This window comes from Stegodyphus dumicola, chromosome X2 (genome assembly GCF_044657685.1).
Source record: "Stegodyphus dumicola isolate Sdum_Otavi_A_Nest chromosome X2, ASM4465768v1".
Lineage (NCBI taxonomy): Eukaryota > Metazoa > Arthropoda > Arachnida > Araneae > Eresidae > Stegodyphus > Stegodyphus dumicola.
In genome coordinates this window covers 4,557,764-4,579,398 of record NC_140781.1, presented here as the reverse complement: position 1 = coordinate 4,579,398, position 21,635 = coordinate 4,557,764, and the positions used below count along the sequence as shown (strand labels likewise).

Below are 21,635 nucleotides of genomic sequence, written 5' to 3'. Positions count from 1 at the left end.
TCCTTATATTACTTACTTGTTTTCTTCCCTTAATTTCTTTAGATACCATAGATATTTAACTTAAAAGATTCAAAACCTCCAAGGATTTAATAATTCCGTCAGAATTATCAAGTGCTTTATAATACCTACTCGTATTTCACAAACTCTGGTCATTCCATATGGATTATCTTTTATTTGTTAACAACCTTCGAATATAGTAAATGGAGTCCTTAATGCATGAGTAGCCAGTTAACATTTCCTTAATCTTTTTTGATGCAGTATTTACCTTTTTGTTTCATATACTGCTTTGCCATCAATACAAATCTACAAAAATAATTCTTAGATATGGTTGTTGTATGCTTTACCATACGTAACAATTTTCCTAGCTTCTCGAACAGTAATTCTGCAACTAATGATGAATAGCTTACAATCTCAATAAGTTTATAAATAATAATAAAGCTTAATAAAGCTTACAGTCTCATTAAAGCTCAATAAATCTCAAAAAGCTATCTAACTTAAATCTCAATAAATTATTACTTCTTTACTTGAAGTACTGAAGCAATAAACATTTTAAGAATTTTATGCTTTAGCTTTTGATTGAATACTTATTTCCCTTTCCTCTTGCAAAATCCCGAAGTTAATCTAAGCAAATTCTCTTTTATTTGAAACACTAGCCAAAAACTTTCTTAATTTTGCAAGGAAGCATATTTAATTTGTTACAAATAAATAAGTCTCATGTCGAAATTAACATGTGAAATTTCTTCTTTCTAACTCTAACAAAAAGCGAAGACATATAGTGCTTTGTTGTATATTATTTGATATTGAAACAACTTTAATTATACAACTAAGAAAATGAATATATTATAGCATAAAATAGGCACACGTCCGCGTGAAGAAAGAAATGCAGTTTATTAATGTTTATTTAATATAACGCAGTTTATTTAATATGTGCAAAACTACAGAATGAATGAATGCTTAAGAACTAGTCTATAATTTTAATTAAGCTTAACAATTGCTATTATAAATAATATAGTTAAATTTCAAAGTCGGACAAAAGCGAAGACTTATTAAATGCACTAATAAATACGGCAATTTAATGAATAAGATGAAAGATTCCTTAGAATTCTGTACCATGTTTAATATTTAGCACTTTTTGTCTTTGTTTGCGGAAATATGCATAATTTTGCAAGCAAAATCGAATTTCACAAATTAATGTTTTTTGCAATGGACGTCTATTACGATTGTCTTAACCAACGTGTATAATGTTACCTTAAAAAACTGGAAAGAATATATTAAAAATATGCAATTTAGTTGGTGATAACAATAGGACGAGAAAGTGATGAATAAATGGTACCTAATAATACATGTTTTGCCTCTTGCACAAACATAAATCACTAAACACTTTTAAGATTTCGTCAATATAGAGAGCAGGAACTGCAAGAAATTGCATTCATAAATCTTCAACACAGGGACCAAAGATTTCCAAAAAACCTTCCATTTTTACATTTTTTTTTTTTTTTTTTTTTTTTTTTTAAAGTTTTTCGAGTTTTTTCAATTTGGAAACTTTTCTGCATTTTTTATTAAAACGTTTTACTTTAAATAAGCTCCTTTATTAATAAATTAATTCCCATTAAAACTTTAATTTGAAATATTTCACTTTTGGTATATCACTTACATTTTATTTACAATCATTTTTAGCAATTCTGTTTATTCTTTGGTTCGAAATTTATTTAATCCTTTTTGGTTCGAATTAATATTATTCTTTATTTAGCACACTGCTTTTAGTTATTCAATGATTTTTCTGGTTTCTTATTCTATAATTCTTGTTATAATGATTATTTCTACAATTATTTATTTTAGGGTCATGTAGGAGCAAATTGTATCTTGATGTTTAATTAAACTTAAAAAAAATTAAAAAGCATATTTTAAAATTTTTACTTTGTTGCTCTTTTAGAGAACTTTTATTGATTATTTTAAATTTAATTAAATAATCTTCATTGTCAATTTTTATTTTGAATTTTTTCAAGAATTCACAATCATCGAGATATAATTCAGAAACATGACTTCGTTGAAAATTCTTCGGCTGCTCCTTGAAAAACACTAAGAAATTTTTCAATCAGTTTTTATCATATTTTGTTAATTTTATTGATTTGCTTCTCTTTTAATTTTTATATATGTATTTCTTGTTAAGATATTAACAGCTTTCATGATTTAATTTTTATTTAATTATTATCTTTTACACACACACATATATATATATATATGAAAAACAAAATGTAAATGTTAATAGAAGTCACTTCCGTGTAAGTCTGTGTTCATTGTTCATAACTGCTTGCTGAATATTCGCTGCGGAAACAATTTATTGTATCGTGTTTAAAAAATTTAGAAATAAATTCTATTCTCAAAAATTTTCAAATTTTCAAATACTTCACGGATATCATTTACAGATGAAACGATGGTTTTCTTGTCGAAGTATTAAAACTAATTTACATAAGCCTAATACAGGAAGAATAAGAAAATTTTCAGACGAAAACGTCAGCGAATAGTCCTAAATTTTAAATGCGCTTCTTCGCATAAAATCCCTTTCATTAACCATTTCACATAATAAAAAATATCATTTTAATACTTTTATCGAGAAAGAGCTACAGCATACAATGCAGATTGATCAAGCAGGTCATATAATCATTTAATCTGGAAATTCCTATTATTTTATACTGCCGTAATAAATCAATCTTTACCACAAAAATAGTACAGAAAGAAAATAAGGAGCAGGAATTGCACGCAGAGGGGGAGGTTATTGTAAGAACTTTTTCAGGATAAAAGACGCCGGGTTCAACAGATCGATAAGTGATTATGCTCGTGAGCGATTTCTTTAGGTATGGCAGTTGGATTTGAGGAAATGAGATATCACTAACAAAAAAGAGATGTCTTTAAGGGGACTCATACACCTTAAACCCCTCATGATCTAGTAACCAGAAAATTTGTGTTGCCACAAATATTTTTGTAATTTAATCCTCTTTTTGACAAAATATTTCGCCATGTTTCCACCTTGCGCGCATGATAGTTTAAAAATGGCTAATGGTACATACTTGAAATTTTATGGAATTCTTTATATGGGCACTATTTTCTAACTGAACCAACAATCTGATGAATATTTTAATACTGAAAAATTTCCTGGACGAAAACATTACAAATTTTGTTAATAAAATACATTTTATAAACTCAACTCAAAATAAAACAAAAATTTAACATAAAAGCTATATATTAAATATGGAATTAAATTATGAAACAGAATGTTTTAAACTGTGCGCGCAAGTTGAAAACATGACGAAAAATGTTGTCACAAAGCGGATTAAATTATAAAAATATTTGTGGCAACACAAACTTTGATTAGTATTTCAGAAAGCAGCTATATTATGTAGTCAGCTGTAAAAAGTTGGTAGTAATTGCTTTTAAAATAAATAAGTTATCCCAATTCTTGCAACAGTCACCTATTCGAATGTCTTATGGGTTTTAAGGTGTATGAGTCCCCTTAAGAAAATTTCGGTTTAAAGTAAAAAATACATAAAAGTTATCGTTTGGACTCAAATTTTCAAATTAACCGAATTTAAAGAATTTTTGTAGGATTTCTATGATTTAAAAGAAAAAGAAAGGATGAAAACGTGTTATGCAGATATATTTAAATATTATAACATGGTGTCGGTTTGTTTATTGAATCGTATTTAGATCATCCTCTAGACCAAAAGTATTGCAGGATAAATATTACTAAATTTTCCACAACTGTTGAGTGTAAAATCTCGTACTAAATGTAAAAATGCTTGCAGTCGCATAATAAATTAAATAAATTTATACTTTCCCTGTTTAACTTTACTTAATGATATTTCAACACTGAGATCATTTGATACTTCGACTTAAATCTATCTAATAGGTAGAAAGAATAAATGATCAAAATGTCTGTTTTGATGGCGTTAAAATCCCGGGTGAGTTATGTATCTTGATTAAGGAGATGATACAACCGTGGCAGAGGCTTGTGTTTAGTAAAGCATTCTCTATACTCAGAATTGCTCGCAAAACTTATGATACACAGGCTGATAGCATTCTACTGCTAACACATGCAATTATAACAGATCAGGTTTTTGGATGGCGAGCGAAAAGACTTTAAACATTGGACCTTCGTGGTGTACCGGTTAGCACACTCGGCGCGTATTCAAGAGGTCCAGGTTCGAGTTTCAGCGAGGGCATTGTTCATTTATCATGTACTCTTGCTTCAAAATAATCTAATGACTCTACAGTGGCGCCCGATCTAAAAGGTGGTGGATGATGATTCTTCGCCACCCGGATTTGCCGAATGGGTCTCCTAACCTCCAGTCGCCCTTTAAAAATGGGAATATATAAGGTATTTTCTCCCTCCTTGAAGAATTTACTATGCTTTCATGGTTCAAAATCCTGATTCGCCGGTTCGTATCACGTGACCCCAAATGATCTCATCTCACGTAAACTACGCTACAAAAATCTAATTCTCTCAGTAATTATCTATATTAATTTCAAGTTAAATCTTAATTTGGAATACATGTTTAAATGAAAGAATTGTTTCACTTCGTACGAACAGCTTACCCAGACATTATGTAAAACCGCAGTGCTTTACTTCGCTAGTGCATTCTCATTAGAATTGATGAATTTAACACATGATCTTGCCTTTTCTATATTTTCGCCTTCGGCTGAGCGGTGTGATTGCATTCTAATTGACTTAATTACCGCGAATTTTCTTAAGGGATAAAATTTAATTATCTTGTAAAAGTTCTACATAATTGTATGCCAGTATTGAAAGAAACAATCAATCTGATAAGAAACGGCTGCGACTTGTTTTTAAACTGAGGCGTAAAAGGTTACCGGCGAAGATATTCCGTTTGGCATCAGTTGTACCATTATTGGCGACTTTATCGTTTGCGCCGGCAAAACGGAAAAGTACCTCGCCCGAGCTAAAATGTTGGTGGAGGATGATACTTCATCACCAGGATTTAGCGACTGGATCCCCTAATCCCCCGCTGCCTTTAAGAGGGGGAGTATATAAGTATATAAGGTATTGACTTCCTCTTTCAAGCATGCCTTCTTGGTGTAAGGGTTAGCACACTCGGCGTCCAGGTTCTCGTCGAGAGGTCCACGTTCGAGTCGCAGCCAGGCCATTGCTCATTTTTCATGTACTCTTGATTCAAAATAACCTAATGACTCTACAGTGGCGCCCGAACTAAAAGGTGGTGGATGCTAATTTTTTGCCACCAGGATTTGTCGATTATGTCTTCTAATCCCCAGTAGCCCTTTAAAAGTGGGAGTATTTTCTCCCTCCTTTCTGCATACATTCGTGATTTAACGGTAGCGCACTCGGAGCGTATTCGAGAGGTCCAGGTTTGAGTCCCAGTGAAGGCATTGCTCTTTTCTCACGTCTCCTGCTTTTCAAATAATCCTAATGCTTCTACAACGTATACTAATCTTTGATCTGAAACGGGCACTCAAGGTGAAATAGAGAGCTTTGTAAGGGAGCTTGTTTTCAGATATCCACTGAATTTTAACTCGTGCTTAACTACACATTGAAAGCTTGAAACTCTATTTTAAAACAGCCCGCAGCGGCCAAGCGATCATATTGTTGAACTCTGGTAATTCGACCCGGGTTTAAATTCTAGAGAACCGACTCGCTACAGAGGAATTTTCGCGGTTTTTCTTTGTGTAACGCGAATCAAGCCAGTTTCTATCAAAGTGAATTCCACTAAGCCTTACTCCTCTTTAGGCAGACAGTCCTTGATTTACTACAATCCAAATAATTCTAGTTTTAAAATCCATCTGTAGTATATTGCCTCATTTTACGTTGGCAAGATCATGAAGGAAAAGCTGGATGTCTTTAAAAAAGAGATCCTGATCTTGAAGAACTTCCTCCGTGAGGCTTTATCATTTCCGTCCACTGATCAAGTTCCTGAAATTACACCTTTTCTACTCGAGTAGTGATACAAGGAGCAAAGTTAAAGCATGCAAGTTACTCTACGTGCAATGAAAGCATGTAGTTATTCTACATGCAATAAAAATCTAAGGTCATATAGCTCCCGAACAGAAATGTTTTGATCACTGCATATATAAAGAGTGAAACAACATTTCATATTTAGATATGTAAAACATGTTTTTCAAAACTTGTAAAAATAATGACAGTATTACATATACTCGATAACTGAAATTGTATTTTTGCAAAATACCTCCATTTTTATTTGGCAAGCATTCTCTTAAGAAATATAGAAACATGGGGTCAAATGATACGATTATAAAAAGTTCCAGCTTTATTTTTGTTTTGAGGGATATAAGAGTAGAAATTTTGACATGGAAATTTCTTAAGTATCTAAAACTGATTAAAATAATGTGAAGCACAGTAAAATTAAAGCATAGTTAATTGCTATTTTTATAAATGAAAAGTTTTAGTTCTCAGAATAATATCAAATGATCAATAAGTTTTAAATTTAATAGATCAGAAACTTAAATCGAATTACCATGAGAAATATCGTTAATCAAAATTCACTCATTCACATTCATAATAAGTAAAATCTTATTTGTAAAAAAATGCAAAATCGTTCTCAAGTTTTTGCTGCATTTTAGCAGTGTACATTGATAAGAAATGAGATTTTTAATGTAACATTTTAACATTTGTCTAAAGTCATAATTTTCAGTATTGTCCAAATAAATACAAACCTACTTTTTACAAAGAAATTGCACTACGGACAGTGATAAAACGTATTTCTCGTTACTACTATATAACTACGGCCTTAAACAGATGGATAAGTGCGAGTATCTTAATAAACTAAGCTAAATTTGAACTTGTACTTTTCAGATTATACTTGACTTAATGATGTTTCAATACTGATATCATTTGATACTTCGATTAAATATACCTTAACGGCTGTATAGTCTAATAAGTTCAATATTTAGTAGTAACTGTAATATTTAGAAGTATATAAAGTTTTAGTAACTTGCCTTGATCGTTTACTACACTCATGTCCATAAATTAAGGATAATGCAAAATCAGGCAAAGGAAGAGTTAGAAGCAAAACAAATTTGACTTATTTGTAAAGCTTATTTATTAAACAAAAGGTAAAGAGCAAAAAACGATGCTATATGTTTGATATTATTAAAAAAATTAGCGATTTTTTCTCCCTTGAGTAAATTACAAAAAAAAACTATTTACAAAAAACCAATATTACATGGTTGGTATGCTTGTTAATACACTGTACGTCTCCCAGACGATGCAATACAGTCCGTACAACACCTAGGCATGCTGAGTATCAAATTATCCATTTGATCTTGGGGAATATTACACCACTCAAAAAGCAATGATCTCCGAAGTTCCGGTAGACATATAGGAGGAGGTTGACGGGCTGCAACTCGTCGGCCAAACATGTCCCACACATGCTGTACTGGATTCAAGTCCGGTGAGAATGCTGGCCAGTCCATACGGGTGATATCCTCCGATTGAAGCATTCGCTTACGATGTTTGCACGGTGTCATCCATAAACACAAATTGTGCGCCCATGGCGCCCCGAAACAAACGTACATGTTGTTCCAGAATGATGTTTCGATAGATTTGGCTTGTCATGGTTCCAATTTGAACATGCAGGTCAGCTCTGGAACCCAGAATACTTCCACCCCAAACGAGCACTCCTGAACCACCGTAACGGTGTCGTTCAATGATGTTTTCTTGTTGGTAACGGGTACCTGGAGCTCTCCATATGAATGTCCGGCGAGAATCAGACTGAAAGCTAAACCTGGACTCGTCGGAAAACATCACACAAGCCCACTGTTGCGGTGTCCACAATGCATGCTCTCTACTCCAGGCTAACCGCAGGCGACAGTGAGTTGCAGTAAGTGGAACGCATCTGACAGGTCTACGAGCATGTAGACCAATCTGCTCTAAGCGTCTGTACAAGGTCTGCCTTGAAATTGTCGTACCAGTGGCTGAACAGAGCTGACGAGACAGGTCTGAGGCTATGCTCCGCCTGTTTCTTTTGGCAGTACCTGCCAAATACCGGTCCTCATTCGGCGTTGTAACTCTGGGGCGACCTGTGCTGTAACGTCTATTCACATTAACATCATTTTGGAATCGTTGCCAAAGCCTGGAGATGACACTCTGGGCAATTCCAAGTTCGTCTGATACTTCCAGTTGGGTACGCCCACATTCCAGACGGCAGATAATTCTACTACGTAAAAAATCATCCAAATGCGTCCTTTGTGTCATAACTATTCGGTTATTGCACTGAAATGCTTATAAAGCGCCTGCGAACAATTTTAGTTCTTTGACTGTATTCCTTATATAACACTCTCTTACACTCTCGTCATTGTGACTTATCATCGGTGTCATCTGGTTACTTCCTGAAATTTGCATATGATTCTTGAAGATGTATGTAGTGATTTTACAGGTGATATATTTATTTTAGAGTTCGATTTCCGCGTGACTCCGAATTATCCTTAATTTATGGACATGAGTGTACTTCGACCATTTACTTTCAATTCGTGTACAAAAACAAGACAGCATTCTTTGTGCTCTGGGCGCTTCTTGACAGCATTCATGTGCTTACAACAAAAATAAATACAGTATCTTAAAAGTCGTATTTTGGGAAATATTTATTCGAAGAAGCAGATCAATAATCTTTTTCCTATCATGACGGAAGAGTTTTCAGACTTGATTCCACTCAACAACTTTCAAAGACTCAGCAGCACTTTTTATAAGAATAAAAAAAATTCTGTTATGCGTATAATTTTAGAACCTTTACTTTATATTACAATAAAACGTCGATATTCACATTTTAATTTAGTGAAAAGATGTGAAATATTTTAAAACACCCATGCTGATCTTTAAACATGAACGTTTCGGCACTTGTTAAGTATGTCGTTACATTAATATTTTGCGAAAAATCTCCTCTACCACTCTAGTCACGACTAATTCTATCTAATGCTCAGTTAACTCGAAATGAATGGATGAATAAATGAAATACGCATTTTATTCGAAATGAAGGAATGTGCAAAATAGCTCATTTGACTCGGTATCAAATGCATGAAAGATTTCACGATCCTTTTAGTGGAAGGAAGCAGGTGGGAAACAGGGTGCGTTGGACAAAATAAGTAGATTCACAGCAAAATTTCTTTACTCAAAACTGACGATTATTAGATTGTACCCTATAATTTAACTGATCATAATAATGTTTCGTAATTTGCAGATCTAGTAATTAGGTTTCATAATGACGACTTTTTTTCAGTCTTTCTTTGCTAATATGACATACACAACTTTTTTGCCTTTATTTATTAACTATCACTTTTTCTCACTTTTGCTACATAAAATTCAAAGTCAAAAATCACATAATGTTTTTAAAAGAACCGCATTGGAGTGTTAAAAGTTGCTATATATATTTTTTTACATTCGCTTTATTAAAGTTAGCAAAATAACTACCTTGGGTTTGGCGTAGATTTAGTCAAGAAGTCAAACGATTTTGAGGGCAAACATGTTCAACTCCCTCTTCATCAACAGCAAAGGAATCTGCAACACTTCCTTGGCTAATTTTATGTTTCACCTTTGTCGTGTTTTTCTTATGTTTTGACTCGCTTTATTGTTTCTTCAAAAATGATACACGAACATAACCGTAAGATTTGCAATATATATGTAACATATTTATTTCTTAAGTTCCTCCAGGATAAAAATTTCAGAAACGCTATATTATGGGATAGGACACATAACTAGAAATTATTGAATAAAAGATTATAATTAGGAGGAAAAAATATTCTTTTATGTGCTAAAATGAGCATAGCTAAAGTAATGTATTTCTAATTTACGTAACTTACGCATCAGGTTTGTAGCTCGTTTACAAAAAAATTCTTTATACAAATATTTATCTAATTAGTTAATATTCCCGCAGTTAGCAAGTGTAATGGCTAGTCATGTCATCCAATCATGTTTTAAGCGAACATTTAAGGATGTTTATAGAGACGCAAATTGCCCCCTCGCTAAAATGCCAAAGCAGTATCAGGAATCTATAGCTGAACGTTATAATTCACTAGTCTCCGAACTCCTAAGGTTTCGAGGACTGATATAAATCAATACTGTGAACATTATATATTATTCGAACAGACGATAACATCCCTTATTAAGATTAGTATTACAAAGTTTCTGTCCCCTCTCATACAATATTCAGCTCTGTGGAAATGTTTTAATAGGACCCGTATCGAATTATTATTCTTTATTTCCTTAAACTAAGAATTTCTTTAGAAAATTTCACCAATATATCTGAGCTTGTAAGGTTAAGTTACTTTATTTCATATTTAAATTTCGTTCTCTATTTCAGATTTGCCTTGTAAAACTGTCTATAATTTCTTATAAAAATTACTATTATTTACTTATACTAAATAAGTTAAACATTATTTGCGGACAGGTAGCTAACGTAATAAAATGCATTTATATAGATTTATTTATGTGAATATAACATTGTAAAAGTCTGTCCACCGAAATTGAAAACAGAACATTTTTTATTGTTTAAGAACTTTTAGTTATAAAATGTTTTACATAAGAATAACGATCTTTCATAATATGTCTAAAGTGATAATTAAAGTTATGTAATGTTTAAAAGCAAATTTAGTGAAGAACTTGAGATAAAAAAAAAGCTTTTACTAAAGTGATAATGATTTTATAGTGCGCTTTGGATCAACTAGAAGAATTTCTGACGGCAAAGTCTAGCAAAACATTTGCTGTTAGAATAGAAGACAAAGTACATAGAGTATAAAACATTGTTTTACGTAACCATCATTTAGAGATCAGTAGAGTTATTAGGTTTGTCAAAGCAGGAAACATAAAAAATAGGCAGTCCCAGATTTGAGCTTCAGACTTCCCGACTACTAGGCCAAATGTGCTTCTAATTATATCACGAAGACACACTGTTAGGAGGGAGAAAATACCTTACATTCTTCCCCCCTTTAAAAGAGAACGGGAAGGCAGGGATCCAATCGCCAAATCCTGGTGGCAACGAATTATCATTCACCACATATTAGTTCTGGTACCATTGGTAGAGTCATTGTAAGGAAACATGAAAAATGAGGAATGCTCTCACAGCTATTTGAATACCAAACCTCCCGATTCCATCGGCCGCGTTTCCAGTTACACCAGGAAGGTATGCGTCATAAAGGGTGAAAAATACATTACAACACAAGGTTTATTTACAATTAAAGATAACAAAACCATTATTGAAAAAAAAGAACTTATGAAAGCTACGAAACTCTTTCCAGATAACTAAAATTTAAACTTTTATAATTCAACATGACAGAAAATGGAAAACAAAAACTAGATTGAAAGTAGCTGGTTTAAAGATAAAACTCATCTTTCACTCAATGGCTTATAAGTAAAGAGAATTTGTGAGAGACAAAACTGATCTATATTTTAATACGCTAGCATCTCTTCACCTGAGAGATGCCTGAACTTGCACTCGAAACTCGTTGTCACAGTATGATTCGTCGATACCTGTCCGTGCACGATGTATCTCGTCTCCTAGCAGCAGTTATCTGCTCTAAAGGAAATTCGTTGCAAAAAGGATTGGACCAAGTGAAGAAATATGTCATTGGAAATAAAGCTCACGCTTATTATAACGATTCCTCGCTACATGCAGAAAAAAGGCGCTAGAAAGAGCGAGTACTTAGCAACTTACTTACAACGAGTACATATCAAATGTATAGGATTTAATGTATTCTCATTGGTTGGAAAGTTTTTGTACCAGTCGTTGTAATGGAATGGTCGCTATGAGGATTGCCTACTGGCCATTATAGGGAACTTCGACTGTAGTATCAAATAAACATCATATAATCTAGATCTGGGATAGACAACAGTAGCGCAGCATATTAGTATTCGGGAATATCATTTCGTCCACCGGTCAGACACTTTGCTAGTTTAGCATTTATCGAAAATGGCTGAATCCATAGGTCATTTAATCATCTCATCACCGAGAACCTTTCCCGGACTGGACCACGGTTGTAAGGATCTTAAGTTTTACTAACGTTTATTTTATTTTAAATCTTTACTATCACTTCTTATTTTCTACTTCCGGCCAGAATTAAAAGCGTTAACTTATTTATGCAAAATTTGTCTGGCGAACGCCAAGTACTTAAGTTGTGGCCTTTTGCTAAGCGAGAGAGAGGAAGGAGTTAGTCGAAGCAGGCCGCTTGCCTTAGAAGTTTTACTCGGTTGCCGTTTGCCTTCTAGGCCAGAGGTTTAATCCTCGTGATAATTTTAAACGTATTGTAGTGTTAACAGTTCTCTGTACTACATAAGGCTTCCTGTTAATATCCGGCCAATCTTACACGTAGGCCCTTGTTGATTATTCCAAATTTAGGTTAGAGTTTAGTTATATTTTTATATTCTTACGTTCAGACCACAAGTAGTTGGTCTCTGTATTCCGAAGTACGGAAATTATTGTAAAGAGTGAAAAATAAAGGGTTTCGTATACCCTTCCTGTGTATCTTGTCTACTTCCCACAGTTATTGAACATAGCTTTAGTAAGCTCCCTGTTCCGAGTCAGGTCTGTGCATGTTCCCAAAGAAAGTAAGGCAGAACATTGAACCTAATACGGTGAGCAGCCAAAATACATTTGCGAGAAAGAGAAAGGTCTCTTTTCAGTTCCAAAGAAGAACACCATAGCGGACGAAGTCTAGGGTATCCTACTCCTCTTATTACAAATGTCTGGAGAGAATGTTTGGATCAACAGTATTTTAAGTGCTTGATACCACTGAAATACGATACACTTTACAAACATCCACGCCTTCTCCGAAATTCGAAAGCGGGCGCAAAGCTATGGCAGTTACCTGTAACTCTCCCACCGTCATGCAAATAGGGTGGCAAATTCGTGAATATCCGAGAGCGAACAGATTACGAAGAGCTGCTTCTAAGCATGTATTATTTTAAAAGCAATAACAAAGTTTCTGAATAAAAAAAAATGCTTCATTAACAATAATATTGCATTCTATAATTCGGTTAGTGTTAAAATATATAGATAAATAATTCTTGTTGCTCTTGCGTCTTATTCAAGAATAAAAAGAAATTCTGAATAGAAGAATTCTGAATAAAAAGAAATGCTTCATTAACAATACTATTGCGTTTTATAATTCGGTTAGCAATAGATAAATAATTCTTGTTGCTCTTGCGTCTTATTCAAGAAAGTATGTCCCAATGAAACACATAATTTAACCTTTTGTACGAAGTACTGAACATTTTTTTTTCAGACAGATGAGCCAAACATTTTCTTGAAGTTTCTTTGTTTTAACTGTCATCTAATTCAAATAAGAATAAACTGAAAGAGAAAGCGGCCATAGACATCTTCAAAATAATTTTAAAAGCTTTTCATTCGAGTGATGACAATGCAGTGATTTGAAACACATAAATAGTAATAAAATTTTACCCTTAATTTTAAAACAAAAGAGTCCAAAAGTGAACTTTGTGAAGAAGCTTCGAGCTTTGCTGATTTTTAAAAAGTGTTTCAATGTTATATTTTTGTTTAACGTTGGAATATTATCCCCAAAATAAATCTACTATTCGCTAAGAAGCAGGCCATGTTTCAGAGGCCGAAGTATTTCAGTCTGGCCCTTCCTGGCCTAGATTCTAATAACAATTTCATGTAGAACTATCTTACAAACGTGAAAAAATATTTTCCAAATGTATTACTATATAACTGCTGAGTTTGCAGCCCAATTCTATACCACTGTAAATACAGGAAGAGAATGTTCGAAACATTTTGGAAATTAAAAATCCAATCATTTTTTAATTAATTAAAAACGCTTGATTTAATTAGCATCTCTTGTAACAGTTTTTAAATTGCTATTCGCCTTTTATCCTGTTGAAAGAGAGACATCCTATATTAGTAAGTATTAAATGAACATTTTTTGGAACTTAATACCAAAATGTGAAATACTAATGGTTTGCTTACATGAGTTACGAAACAAAATACAAAATCACCTCTGCTGTTAGTCATTTAATTAATATTTAGTTTGATCATTTTATATGTTTAACAAAATATTTTTATTGTTAATTACCTAATTAATATTTAATTTGATCTGTATTACATATTATATTACGTATAAGAAACGTTCTCTTGTATTTAGTAATTGAAACACTGTTTATACAGAGTGAGCTATTACAATAAATGAAGCATGTTTCGTAATGTTAAAGAGTGAAAATAACTTAAAGCTGATAAGACTTCTATAACCAGATTCCAAGATCCGATACTTTAATGTAAACATTGCGTGTTATAACAATGGAAAGCCGTATAGAGTACTCAGTTAGACGTATATATTATAGACATAGAATGCACCAATCCGACTCTGGTTTTCTCAATCGATGACGACGTGGACAAGGAGATAGGAATGTATTATTTGGTCAATATTTGCTCCTACGGAAAGACAGATATTACTCAGAGAATTGTCTAAAACTACCCGTTCAGCAGTAAATGATTCGGAGCAGTATTAATACGAATTGTATGCCAGGCATTTATCTATTCATTAAAAAGAAAATGATGCTTTCTAGACAGATCTCGATGGTTATGATTCAATATTTTCTCGACAGCCTAATCAGTTTATTTTAGGGATCGAAACCTATTCCCCAAATATATTTATGAAGATCTCTATTGCTGCATTCTCTAGGTAGGTACGTACTGGTATAGAGACTTTCTGAGTGGTCATTACCTATTTCTAAACCTCTCTAAGTTTTTCTATTATTCATGAAATATGAACAACCGAGGTTTCAAAATTCAGTTTCAGGATCAATATTTCAGTTTACTATTTTCCGTTTGATTAGTTATTATTATTGTACCTGTTATAGTTTGTCAAGGCATTTTTTGGGAAATTAACATGGATAACTAATTCAGAAGACAAAATCAGCATTATATTTTCAAATTTTCACAGAACTAGTTTCGATGGTTTTACCGAACCACCATCCTCAGCTGCAAAACCGCAAATGAACGAGATAGAATTTAATGATTAGATAAGATAAGAAAGCCTGAACAGAAAATAAGCTAGTGGCGCCATCTGTTGATGAAACCAGAACTAAAGCATAATTTCTTTAAAGGCTGAAGGCAAAGATGGATTGGAATTAGGATCGTTAACTAGAACAGAAAGATATTTTTGAGTGTGAAATGTCTCTAGAAAATCCAGTTCTCCAATGGAAGATGTTTTTTGAATAATTTTGGCAGCAGAAAAATTGAAAGTGTGATTTTCGGACCAACAATGTTGGGCAACAGACTACCTGTGTTTCATTTTTTCTAACATATGCCACATGTTCCTTGACGCGAAATTTTAACGCTCTCTTAGTTTGGCCAATGTAAATTAAACCACACTGGCAAGGAATCCTATAAATACCCCAGGAATTCATATCCTGAATGGGTTCTTGAGATGGAACTCGGAATTTTATTGATGGGAGAATAAACGACCCGAAAGTTAAATTTCTGCAAAATATGTGCAACTTTATAGCTAATTGATGGAAAGAAGGGAATGACAACAGAGTTTTTATAATCTCCTAAAAGAAAAGTGTGCCTTTTAATGTGTTGAGATGAGAATTTTTTAACTACTTGATTAATAATGTTGGGTGAAAAGCCCCTGTCAATAGCTATTGCTTTTGAATAATTTAGTTCCTCATCAAGGGATAATTTGGAGGAGCAAACTTGAAGAGCATTGAAAACATAGGAATAAAGTAAAGCTAACTTTTGTTTAGCCGGATGACATGATTTAAAGTGTGGTGGAAGGCAAACCGATGAAGGTTTACGGTAAACCGTAGTACTGAAGTTGGATGTGTTATGTGTGTGACCAGAATGTCGCGAAACGGAAGAGAATTGAAAGTCTTGAGTTCAAAAGTGAACTGAATAGCAGGATCAATAGAATTCATTGTTGAAAGAACTTTATTTAAATCATATTTATTACCTTCAAACAGGGTTGCGTTTTTGCAGCTGAGGATAGTGGTTCAGTAAAACCATCGAAACTAGTCCTGTGAAAATTTGAAAATATAACGCTGATTTTTGTTGTTTGACTTCTGAATCAATATTTGTTCGGCGTGTTATTGTGTCTTAAGTATAACTAGTTTTAGTTCTTTTCAAATAAATTACACATCTATAATCAGAATTCATAGAATTTTACTCTAAATAAATTACGTACAATCTAAATAAGTTATGAAATTATATAAATAATTAAGACAACACAGCTTTGTTTAAAGTAAAGGAAATGCACTTTTTTCTTCTTAACTCTATGTCTTTTAACATCAGATTTGAAACACATTAACATGCTATATTAAGGGAGTATTTTTTAGATGTAGATCTTTAATAAGAGAAGACTGTGCAAACCTGGAAATTTGATTACCAATTTTAGAACATTAAAATTATAGCAAAGAAGGCTCTAAAACCATTTAAGATAGATGTAGAAAATCTTTAAATAATTTTGATTTATTTTTCTGGTATTCATTAATCAGAAATTAAAGTAAAATGTATAAGGATTTTCATTTTAATTCAAGTAATGGATAATTTGGTCGGAACGCAAACGAAAATGAACCTTATGTAATTTTATTACACATTTACAAGAACTGCCGTCCAAATTCACGTTGCTAAATTCTTAATGAATATCATTAGGGCTCTAAAAGTCAAGTATTTGTGCGATCAAATGCGATTAGTTTTAATGGCTCTGGTGGTGATATGAGGCAGTTAAGTTGTCTATGTTGGAGCAAGAAAGCTATAAATCGCAAAAGCTCTGCAATCATCTAATAATTACAAAATGCCAGACTGGATGCACAGAGTGAATGAAAAGATTACATTCTAATCATTCGGAATTGGTCCCTCGTTGCCTGTACTTTATGCATCTCACATTTTTTATGAGGTCTCATTTAATGTAATCATTGCATATAAGGCACAGAGAAAAATAACGAAAGAACTGTGAGAAAGTCGTTATTCATAATACATTTACCCATAATGTATTATGTATTATTTGTATGTTGTATTATTTTAATTAGTATAAATTTTATTACATTTAAATATACAAAGTTATTTTAGACTATCTTTATTAAAAAGCAAAATTTTGTAAAATAAATTGTACAATAAACCATACGATATAGTTTGGTACTGATACAAAGCTTAAAATGCCTGTTATAAGTATTCATTAACGATATTCTCATACTTTAAGATGTTTTCTTTATTGTTTCACTATTGCAAATTTTAGTTTAAACGTTTTTGAATTTTAATTTTTTTCCAATCTTACAATCAAGAGCGTCTTTCTTAAAACATGTGAAATTTTACAGACATTTAATACTATGTTATATTTATCACGAAAGTTCTCAGAAATGATAAAGAAAAAGTTCTCAGAATGTTCTCAGAAAGAAGAGATAAAATTACTCATTATAATACAGTTGTACGTATTTTGTAATTAATGTTTTTCTAACTTTTTTTATTTTTCTCTTTTTCAGGTTTTCTTGTAGCTGAACTCGATGTTTTCATCAGTTTTAAGTAAAGAATTTCTTGATCTCTCATATGGTTACCACATGCATCTGGTTCACATATAAAATATCTATTCGTATACTGTATCAAAATTTTATGTACATGTAATGAATGAATAGTTTTCAGCTGCCTATTTAGATGCACTTACATATGAACTATGGATAAGAACATCTTTTATTACATTAAACGAGTTTGTCCTCCTTGCTATTTCTCAGATTTGACCTTAAATTGAATTTATTTACCATTAAAGAATCAAATCATTTACATATTCCTAAGTAGATGATACAAAAAAATTCTTCTTTCATATTAAAATGTATTTCGAGAAAGGATGACCAACTTGCTAATCTTCAGAACTCGTTGATGCAATCCGCTTCATGGAACCGAAAAACGACTCACATCGTGATGGCATGCGACAATAAATTTGAAAATGAGAACTGGCTAAACAAGTTATAGTACACAGTTAAAACCAAAACTAACTAATAAAATTTGTTTCAACGAATGGCAGAGCAAGATGACAATTTTCACCAGGAGACTAAAAATGAGTTTTCATATTTCAGAGAACACGTATTGTATTTCATTACGCGCTATTGTCTTTTCACTTGACTGCAATCAACTTACCTGCAATCTTGAAAATGGAATACATAGCTCTCCAATCAAGTCTATGAACCTAAAAGTTTCGAAGGGATTCTTAAAAGTTTAGTCTATAAAAAAGCATTTGACAATGTTTTACAAATTTTCCTGCTCATGATTTAACTTTATGAAAGCACGTAGATTTTGGAGTAAAATGTTTTCTTTGTACAAAACAAAATTAAACCTGGTTAAATAAATCTAGCGTATAGTATTATAGAACGTCATGAAAACTAAATTTTGTTTTCAATTTTTTTTAATTTTGTTTCAATGAAAGGCAGTATAAAATTTTAAGTTTCAACAGTATTTCATAAGAGGACTTTATTTTAGTTAATTTAGAACACAAATTGTGTTTCCGTACGTGCCACTATCCGTTCAGTTGATATCAAATTTATCCGCAAGTTTGCAAATAGAACATCTAGCGCTGGAATCTGGTCTGTCACCTGAAACAGTGGTCGTCTCAAGCTAACAGCTTCCAAAACAATTTGTTTACAGTGCGATGTTATAAGGTATTTTAACCTAATGTCTCTACAGTAGCGCCCGAACTAAAATGGTGATGGACAATGATTCGTCACTACCAGGATTTGGAGATTGGGTCCCCTAATCCCCAGTCGCCCTTTAAAAGGGGAAATATATGAGGTATTGTTTGCCTCCTTTCTGCATGCCTTCGGGTGTAACCGGTAGCATACTCGGCTCGTATTCGAGAGGTCCAAGTGCGAGTCCTGGCGAGGGCACTGCACATTTTTCACATCTCCTGCTTCAAAATAACTTAATGTCTCTATAATATAAATCTTATTTAAAGATCTGAAGATACTGATTCTATTATCTCGCACTTATTAAAAACTAAATAAGCTCAGGTACTAACTCTTGCACTAAGAACCAGTTTGATCGATGAGCATCTATAAACTGTGATGAAGATAATTATAGTAATTTTTCTCCAAGGCTGAAGACTTAATCAGAATCTAAATGTCATCAAACTATAGTAAGAAATAAAAGTTTATAATTATTTGCATATACAAACATATGTATATTTATGTTTCAAAGAAAAATTTAATAAATAAGAGAAAGAGATTACATTGTTGTTATTTATTCTTAAGTTTTTTCCCACTTGATAAATTTTCTCTGAAAATGTATAAAGTTTTTATAATTTGTTTATTTTTAGTTTAAATTAATGTAATTTATTTAATGTTTAAATAACGAAAAGAACTCTAAGAAGACTTTAAGAACTATTTAAAAGATATGTCAGTCTAAGAATTTAATATTTAGCTATTAATATAATCGAATTACAAAATATAACTAAAAAAATGTCTTATAGCACATTTTTGTTAGTTACATTTTTTTACTAGTGCCAAACTTTAGATTTCAAATTAAAAAATGAACATAAAGTTGAATTTTTCTCCCATGCGATATTATTATTAATGTATGGTTACGGTTTTTGTATTTATTTAGCTATTTTTATTAGAATTTGGAATTTATGTTCTCGTGCAATGCAGCACGAGACTTATTTGAAGATAAAGCTACGCCGGAAAAATTAAAATACAGAAGCACGCGCATTTAACCTTTTAATAAATAGATATCTCATAATTGTACTCTTGCTATCCAGAAAAATCGAGGAAATACGAGAATGTTCTCGTGCATTTAAAAAGCTTATAAAAACTGGAGGAAAACATCTCAATTCAGTTGTTTAGAAAACTGTTGTTGCTTACTGTAGCGAATTCGGGGCGAGATCGGATTAGCTTTCTCTACGTTTCTCTGTGTTTTGAATTAAGTTCTATTCAACATTTTAGTAGTTTAAAATATAACTACTGTGAGTATTGCGATATTGCACTAATATCTGAGAGGAAATTTCAGTATTTTGTTTTTATTTGTTGTGATAAGAATAAATTTTATTCACTTTTAATCAGATTTGTGCATTCAATTTATTACGAAACCGTACGCACGCAACAGTATAATTTGGCAAATATTTAGCAAGAAAAACTTAAAATTTATTTAAAATATTTTTTATTTTGTTAATGAAATTTTTCATTTTATTAAAAAAAGAGAAATCTGGAGAGTTAGCTGTTTTCAGATCATGCATTCGGCCAGCATGCAGTTTGAGACCACTGACATAAATGATCTGAGGGAATTCTTAAAAGTTATGCCTATATTAAAAATGTATTGTTTTACAAAACTTTCCTGCCTTACTGGTTTTTTTTTATTAAAGAGCGCAGATTTAGATGTAACATTTTTTACCTGCACAAAGCATATAGAATGTAAGAATAGTAGCTCTATTCTGAACCTCTATTGATCGTCTCTTCTGATATTTAAAGGCCACTAAAGTAGCTTGGCAGTGCGGTGCTTCCCTTAACGAAAATAATTCTTTCAACTGAAATATTATACCAAAATCAAGTTTATTAAACCTTAACTTGGAATGCAGAAATTAAGATATAATATACAAAAATAGAAATCTGATCCTAGCGGCATTAAATTTATACTGAAACTACCTGTATATCAGGAAATTACAATATGTCATCTAAATGTTTCAAAGCGATACCTGGATTAGATTAGACTTAAATTCACTTGCCCCTTGTTTGAAAGCTCAAGCTCAGAGACCTGAGAACGTATGCCAACAAAATCTCGCTTGATAACTATAACTGACAGAAATGGAAACTACCGACAAGGGCCATCTGTTTCTACAGCAGCATGCTTTGAAATTAAGAATCGTCCCTATTTAACTCGCTTTCGCGTCATACAATTTACACAACTTTCTGATCTAAACGAATATTGTGACTCAGATATAGAGAAGATAGGACATTGTGCAATTAAAATCTTAACGCTTGTTAAAATTAAAAAATAATTGTTAAAAGAGTTAAGAACAAAAATATAAGGTGACAGTCTTCAATACGTTGTTCGCAACTGCTGCCACATTTATAAACTTAAAGAAAGAACCGCGCTTATTGGATTTTGACAAAGCGCATTAGAGCTCTCATTATATGGGAAGGAGAGCCATCGTGAAGGACCATCGAAGGGAAAACTGGCTCCTATTGACTTTTTACGCGGAGAAAAGCCTGAAACCTCTCATGCAGCCGCTACGTTCGTCGACTTGATTCGTGTCGAAATGGAAAGAGAATGACAGCGCGCTTTTACTCTGCATCAGATAAAAGAATGTCTGGAACAACAAAAGGATGATAAAAAGTATCGAGATGGTAGAATGGGATATTTCACTTAGCCGCCATCAGTCGGCGAAGAAAGATATAATGAATGAAAATAGACAAGCAATGTGAAAAAAGTTGGATCAGTAAGGTAGTAAGTACTTCAAATAATTAACAAAATGTAAGGTAAGAATATCCGAAGGATATTTGTGTTTTTCTGTAGGAAAAGCTGAGCATCGCAAAGAACTGATACAGCTGTTTGGATGTAATAGTACAGAAAGGGAAAAATTGTTTTTTATATAATTTTGTATAGTATCAATTTGAAGATCTCTGTGAATATATGAATTTGGGATGAACCAGTGTGCATTAATAATTT

The 21,635-nt window shown here is 32.5% G+C and overlaps 1 protein-coding gene and 1 long non-coding RNA gene across 4 annotated transcripts in view; one reads left to right on the top strand and one right to left on the bottom strand.

Moving 5' to 3' along the window:
• LOC146992674 (uncharacterized) overlaps positions 1-19,198 on the top strand; it is a 236,318-nt gene extending 217,120 nt beyond the window's left edge. The window contains exon 3 of the long non-coding RNA XR_015038959.1: positions 17,471-19,198. This is a non-coding gene — a long non-coding RNA (uncharacterized LOC146992674). The remainder of the gene's footprint in view (positions 1-17,470) is intronic.
• LOC118198674 (1-phosphatidylinositol 4,5-bisphosphate phosphodiesterase epsilon-1-like) overlaps positions 1-21,635 on the bottom strand; it is a 482,557-nt gene that overhangs the window by 444,587 nt on the left and 16,335 nt on the right. The gene's annotated exons all lie outside the window — the stretch shown is intronic.